This window comes from Astyanax mexicanus, chromosome 4, assembly GCF_023375975.1.
Source record: "Astyanax mexicanus isolate ESR-SI-001 chromosome 4, AstMex3_surface, whole genome shotgun sequence".
Lineage (NCBI taxonomy): Eukaryota > Metazoa > Chordata > Actinopteri > Characiformes > Acestrorhamphidae > Astyanax > Astyanax mexicanus.
Genome location: NC_064411.1, coordinates 2,655,001 through 2,662,420, shown reverse-complemented (window position 1 = coordinate 2,662,420; position 7,420 = coordinate 2,655,001). Strand labels below are relative to the sequence as shown.

General features: G+C 38.9%; 1 protein-coding gene across 2 annotated transcripts in view; it reads right to left on the bottom strand.

Moving 5' to 3' along the window:
* Nucleotides 1–4,274: 4,274 nt before the first annotated feature.
* Nucleotides 4,275–7,420, bottom strand: part of LOC103025121 (ephrin type-B receptor 1) — a 328,663-nt gene continuing 325,517 nt past the window's right edge. For both annotated transcript variants that reach the window (XM_022664950.2, XM_049477190.1), the window contains exon 17: nucleotides 4,275–7,420. This exon is cut by the window's right edge and continues 2,068 nt beyond it. The gene's annotated coding sequence lies outside the window, so the exon portion shown is untranslated.

The following is a 7,420-nucleotide window of genomic DNA, read 5'->3' as shown; positions in this document are numbered from 1 at the left end:
TATGCCTGCTTGTTGCTATGGTGTTGTTAGGTGATAGCTAATATGTTCAAGGTGGTTGCTATGGTGCTGCTAGGGGGCTGCCGAGGTGTAGCTATGGAGTCTGTGGTGGCTGCTAAGATGTTACTAGATGGTTACTAAGATGTTGCTATGGTGTTTGCTAAGGTGTTACTGGGTAGTTGCTTAGGTGTTTTTTATGGTATCCAAGGTGGTTGTTATTGTGTTGCTAAGTGGTTGCTATTTTGTCTGTGGTAGTTGTTAAGTGTTTTTTAGGTGGTTACTAAAGTGTTGCTACATGGTTGTTAATGTACTTTTATGGTGTTCGTGGTGGTGGTTATGGTGTTGCCAAGTAATTTCTAGGTGGTTTCTAAGCTGTTTCTAGGTGGTATTCAGTTTGGTCGCTATGGTCTTGTAAGTGGTTGCTATGCTGTTGTTGTTTTATTTGGGGTGGCTGCTATGGTGTTGCTAAATGGTTGCTATGGTGTTATTTTACTTGTGGCGGCTACTATGATGTTGCTAAGTGGTTGCTAAGATGTTGTGCTGTGTTATCTGTGGTGGTTGTTAAATGGTTGGTAGGGGGTTGCTATATGTTTTTTTTTTAATTGTAGAATAAAAAGTATAAAGGAATAAAGAAATAAATTATTAATTATTGATGCTTGATGTGTAATTAAGGCACATCACTCTAAATAACTAAATTATTTCCACCCCACATACTGTTGTCACATTGTTGTCTGCACCCCTGATTCACACTTTAACTTAAATTTAGTCAAAATAATTTACAACTTACTTTATTACAGCAATATAATCAGTTGCGTAGAACCTATTTTCTGTAGAATATGTGAATTCTTTATTTATACAAAAATATGTCTCAGTGTTGTAAACTATTTTACATATAATGTTCAGGCACAATATAGATGAACATGTCAACTAGATTAAATGTTTTAAAGCATTTATGTTATATCTGATACACAGTACCAGTCAAAAGTTCGGAAACACCTCTATCATTTTATGATTTTTTTTACATTGTAAATGTAATATTGCAGACTATAATAAAGCAATACAGGAACACATGCTGAATTCTTTTATATATTCTTTATTTCTTTATTTATATCTTATTTATTTTAAAAAAGTACAGAACTGTTCAGATCTGCAGACTTTTGGTATTTTAATCTAATTCCTCTTTATGAGGGAGAGTCTCCTGGAATAGTTTTCTCAGCGTCTTGAAGGAAGGAGTTTCTGGAGGTGCTGAACAATATTTGCTGCTTTTCCTGTATGCTGTGAAGCTCCAGCTCATCCCAATTAAATCACCTGAGATGGTGATTTGAGGTGATTTAATTGGGATGAGCTGGAGCTTTTATACTCTTTACTATGGAATCCAATATTAAATGTTTTTTAAATAAACAAATAAATAAATATATAAAAACATTGAAATTTTGACTTGTGCTGTACTGTACTGTATTACGTATCTGTAACCCTTAATGATTCATTTACTTCTATTATTAAATATGAAATTCTGGTGATTTTGTTATTAATTTCAATTGTTTCTCCTTAAATAAACATTGCAGCATCCCTGTATTTGTGTTGTGTAGGTCTGTCAGGAACACCCATAGATTACTGTATCACTTCATGTTTTAATAAAATCACAGTATCCACAGCAGTTCAGTTTCTCGGGTCTTTATTGAGTGTTTTTAGTTTTTAATACAATATTCCTCAGAAAGTTACAGTTACAAACTCTGACATACTCATCACAATAAACAGGATTTAACTATACAGAGACACAAAGCAGGAGTGGGCGGGGCTTTTTCTTTTTAGATCGATATATACAGAACAGTGTGAACTAGTGTCCATAGTGTCCATGCCATGCTGCTAGTGTCCATCCGTCCATCTCTCTTTCTCTCTCTCTTTCTCTCTCTCTCTCTCTCTCTCTCTCTCTCTCACTGTGTCTGTGTCTCTCTCTCTTTCTCTGACAACAAAGCTAGATATACAAACACACACACACACATACACACACACACATACACAAACACACACACACTTATGCACACACAGCTTAAATGAAGATGTAGTTTGAGTTTTGTCCCTACTTCCACTGGTGTCCCCACTAAGCAGGTGTGTTCTCTGAAACATGTCCCCAATTATGTGTGCAAACACAAACACACACACACAAAAACTGACTCCAGATCGATTTTAATGCCTTTGGCATGTGTTTTCTCTGTGGTAGGTGAACACACACACACACATAAACACAGTTTTTTCAGCTTTTCCCGTGATAAGTGTGACTCTGAGGTGTGCGAGAGACTCTGCTCCAGGCGAGAACTGCTAAAATTAGACTTAAAGCATTTCGGCTTAACACACCTGACCTTCTCCGGCGTCTTTCATCTCTAACGTGCGAAACGGCAACGAAAATCTAACTCTACGAGCGATAAAACATCGTATCTCCACCTTTACTCTGAGAGATCTGCTCAACTCAACACACCTGGTGCTCTTCACCAAGGTCTTCTGCAGGAACATCTGAACCACTTCACTCCTGTACTCTTCAGGGATTGGATGTGTGGGAGAGTTTCAGCATTCTGATGCTCTTCCTGTGCAAAGCTTTCCACATACCTTCATATTTATCAACAGATTTATGATGAGCACGGACCACACATGATGCTGAGAAAATGTAATATCTATAAAAAATCCCCCTGGATCAGTGGATGGATGCATATCGGAAATATAATACAAGCAGAATTCCCTGATTTATAGCTTTAACTACAAACTAGATACAAGAGTTTCAACATAAGAAAAATACACACGTCATCCATATATACATCCATCCATCCATATAGCTTTGGGAAAAAAAAATAAACTTAAACTTAAAAAATTATAAGTTTCTTTGATTTTACCAAATTAAAAACCTCTGGAATGCAATCAAGAGGAAGATGGATGATCACAAACCATCAAACCACCAAACTGAACTGCTTGAATTTTTACACCAGGAGTAAAGCAGCATAAAGTTCTCCAAAAGCAGTGTGTAAGACTGGTGGAGGAGGAGAACATGATGCCAAGATGCATGAAAAAAACTGTGATTAAAAAACAGGATTATTCCACCAAATATTGATTTCTAAACTCTTAAAACTAGTTTTCTTTGCATTATTTGAGGTCTGAAAGTTCTGCACCTTTTTTTTTTTGTTATTTCAGTCATTTCTCATTTTCTGCGAATAAATGCTCTAAATGAGAATATTTTTTTTTGGAGTTTGGGAGAAATGTTCCAATCCATCCAGATCTTCCCTATGATTTTTTCTTCTTTTTATTCATGCATTTTTTTGCATTTTCAATTTCTCTCTTCCTCTCTCTCTCTCTCTCTCATCCATCACATGTCTTTGCCTCCACCACCCCTGTATGGAGACGGTATGGAGACGAATGGAGCTCTGAGACATTTATTCAGCAGGGTGGCCATACGGCAGGACAGTCGACAGCTTGGTTACACCCAGGACGAACGAGCTGGACAACGTCCAGAGAGAGACAGAAAGAGACAGAGAGAGAGAGAGAGAGAGAGAGAGAGGCTGAGGGTAGTTAATAATCACTAAACAGCCGGCCACTGAGCCCTAACATACAGGAAAAAGAGAGAGAGAGTTATGGAGCGAGAGAGAATTAATAAAGTGGAAGGTATCTCTCTCTCTCTCTCTCTGTAAAAGTTTATAGCTGCTTTCACTCCTACATTATTTAATCCAAACCAAAACAGCAGACTTTAAACATCAGCTGATCCAATGTTATATACTTTATACAGTAGAAGAAGTAAAAGAAGATTTTGCTATTTATAGGTTTAGGTTTGAGTAAAATGAACATTGTTGTTTTATTCTATAAACTACAGACAACATTTCTCCCAAAAAACAAATAGAAATATTCTCATTTAGAGCATTTATTTACAGAAAATGAGAAATGACTGAAATAACAAAAAAGAAGCAGAGCTTTCAGACCTCAAATAATGCAAAGAAAATAACAAGTTCATATTCATAAAGTTTTAAGAGTTCAGAAATAATCAATATTTGGTGGAATAACCCTGGTGGTTTTTAATCACAGTTTTAATTCTCCTCCACCAGTCTTACACACTGCTTTTGGATAACTTTATGCTGCTTTACTCCTGGTGCAAAAATTCAAGCAGTTCAGTTTGGTGGTTTGATGGTTTGTGATCATCCATCTTCCTCTTGATTATATTCCAGAGGTTTTTAATTTGGTAAAATCAAAGAAACTCATCATTTTTAAGTGCATTTTTAAGACTACATCTTTTATCCTCTCTCTCTCTCTCTTTTTTATCTCTCTTTTCATCCTTATACATGGTCCCGAATAAATGATTCTGGGCTGGTTTGTGGAAGGGCTTATTATTATTTTATATATTATTGCTGGTTTGTTTTCACACACGAGAACGCCATCTGAGCTGTGGATCAATTGCTTAATTCCGTGCGTCACTTTTGTGCATGTTGAATCAATGAAGCTTCGTCCATTTTCTGCTTTTATCATTTGCATTATTATTCCCTTATCTTCTTTATATTATGTGTATTTATCTCATTATCTATTTCATTCATATTTCACATCATATTTTATTCTTATTTTTATTTTATTTGATTTTATCTTACATAACAACTGCTCTTTTGGGTGGAACTGGACTGAACTGGACCGTGATAATACAATTTCATTCCACCTCATCAGATTCGATGTTAATAACAATACATTCTCCTTGAATCCGGAAATAAAGTGTCCTTTTATTGGATATAAACATTTAAGCTGCTCCGGCGCGAGAGCAGCGCTTATTACCATGCTGTCAGTACCTGCACTCACTCCACAAAGCTGAGCTTATTACAGCGCTCTCGCTCCAGTTCTATCACAGTGTGCCTTATTAGAAAATACAACCACTTTAAAATAGGACTACCCTTATAAAGGGTTTATAAATGGTTTATAAACTAGATTATTGAGTTTTATTGATTAGGTTGTAAATGCTTTAAAACCACTGATAAGCAGTTACAACGCATATATATTAAAAAGGCAACAGTGATCCAATTAAATTAATAGTAAAAGATTTAAAGTTAAACATATTTACAAATATATTAATATGAAGTTTAATGCTGATTGATGTAAAACATATATTTACTTTAATACTTTGCCATTTTTTTTTTACTTGTTTTTGTCATTTCTATCCACGTTGTTATTTATTTATTAAGTATTTGCAGCCTAATTAATAACCATTAATAACCTCCTTTATGAACCAGTCATAACACCTTTATAAAGGCAGTCTTATTTTAAAGTGGTACGAAAATACTGATACTGAAAGAGAAGAAACACCATGGTTGGAAGCGTCATGTTATAAAAAAAAAACGAACTAATCACGCGACCCCACACTCGGCACAGGGAGCAGATAGTCTGCTTATAGAGAATCCAGGACCTCAGATTTCAGTACTCTGGACAGTTCCTGAAACAGCTTTCACACTCTCTCTCTCTCTGCTCTCTCTCTGACTCTGTGAACACTCGCGTTAGTAAACACACCCAATCCTTCCTCATTAACTTCCACGCCGCATCCGTACTCATCACACGCACACACTCGCGCACACACTCGCGCGCACACACACTCTCGCACGCGGACGAGTGACTGCGCGAGGCGTTGCTACTTTCTTTCGACTAACACTCCATCACCATGGCAACCAGGAGAGAGAGAGAGAGAGAGAGAGAGAGCGAGACACAGCCCGGAGCGGGAACAGCTGTGTGTGTAAGAGTGTGTGTGTGTGTGTGTGTGTAGAGTGTGTGTGTGTGTGTGTGTAAAGTGTGTAGAGCCTCAATTATGGCGTATGGAGAATGTGCTCAGTGAGAGGGCATCTGTTAGGGAAGGGTCTCCCAGATGTGCCGTCTGGTCAACACACACACACACACACACACTCTACACACACACACACACACACACACACACTCACACACAGTCTCTCTCTACAGTATAATACTGTGCTGATCTGGGGTCAGTAAGGTGAACACTAAAGCAGATCACTGGTCTCTTTTTCACTGCAGGTTCTGATCCGGAGGACAGGGTTCTGTACCGTTAGCTTAGCATAAATAAAGAACACAGAACCGTATATCAGGAGAGTGTAAAGACTGAAGGGTTTTATGCCTAGCCGGGCCATGCTAACACTGCTGTAGTGATGCTGGAGGAGCCTGGTAGTCAGCGTGCTAACACCCCTGTAGACATTTGGGATAAGTCCCGCTATAAGTAGGGTCGCCAGCGTGCTAACACAGGTGTAGAGATATGTGATAAGTCTCATCATAAGTTAGGTAGCCAGCATGCTAACACAACTGTAGTGATGTAGTGAGATAACTCCCGCTATAAGTAGGGTAGTCAGGGTGCTGACACCACTGTAGCGATTTGGGATAAGTCCAGCAGTAGAGTAGTCAGTATGCTAACCCCGCTGTAGGGTAGCCAGCATGCTAACACTGCTGTAGAGATGTGGGATAAGTCCTGCAGTAGAGTAGTCAGAATGCTAACATTGCTGTAGAGTAGTCAGCATGCTAACACCGCTGTAGGGTATCCAGCATGATAACACTGCTGTAGAGATGTGGGATAAGTCCCACTATAAGTAGGGTAGTCCTGCAGTAGGGTAGCCAGCGTGCTAACACCACTGTGAGATAAGTCCTGCAGTAGGGTAGCCAGCGTGCTAATACCACTGTGAGATAAGTCCTGCAGTAGGGTAGCCAGCGTGCTAACACTGCTGTAGTGATGATGGAAGAGACCTGTAGTGATGCTGGATGAGGCCTGTATCCAGCATGCTAACACCACTGTAGCAATGTTGGACAAGGTCTGTAGCCACTGTGCCAACACTACTGTAATATTATGGGACAAACCTGGTAGCTGGTATGCTAACACAGCTGTAGCGATGCTGTATGAGGGCAGTAGCGGGGAGGAAAGCTTTAGTTAGCTAAGTTTCACAAGTTAGCATGTGATGATGCAACCAGGCACATGATTTAGCCACACAGCAAATGGAAAACGAAACCGTAGCTGGTTTAACGGGTTTAATGGGTGGTTGATCATTTGGCGCTGCGGTGAAAAAGAGTCCAGTGTTCTAAAAAAGAGAGATAGAATGATGAAGAGATAGAGCTAGCGTATTAGCGTATTGATGCCTCATGCAGATCGCTCTAGCGTATTACCTGACTAAGTCCTGATTGGTTCTGCTGTAAATGTAAACAGTTGATTTAGCGGCTGTGTTGTAAAGACCCTGTTGGACGAACAGCAGTACAGCTTATTAACAGTGCAATAACAATAACGAGGACGTACCAGAGAGTTTAGGTAGTGAACACACACACACACACACACTTTCACACCACTCAAAAATAGTGGATAAAGTGGTGCACTGAACTGATCTGATCTGAATGCAGTGTGCACACCTGAATTCACTTCCACATCAGT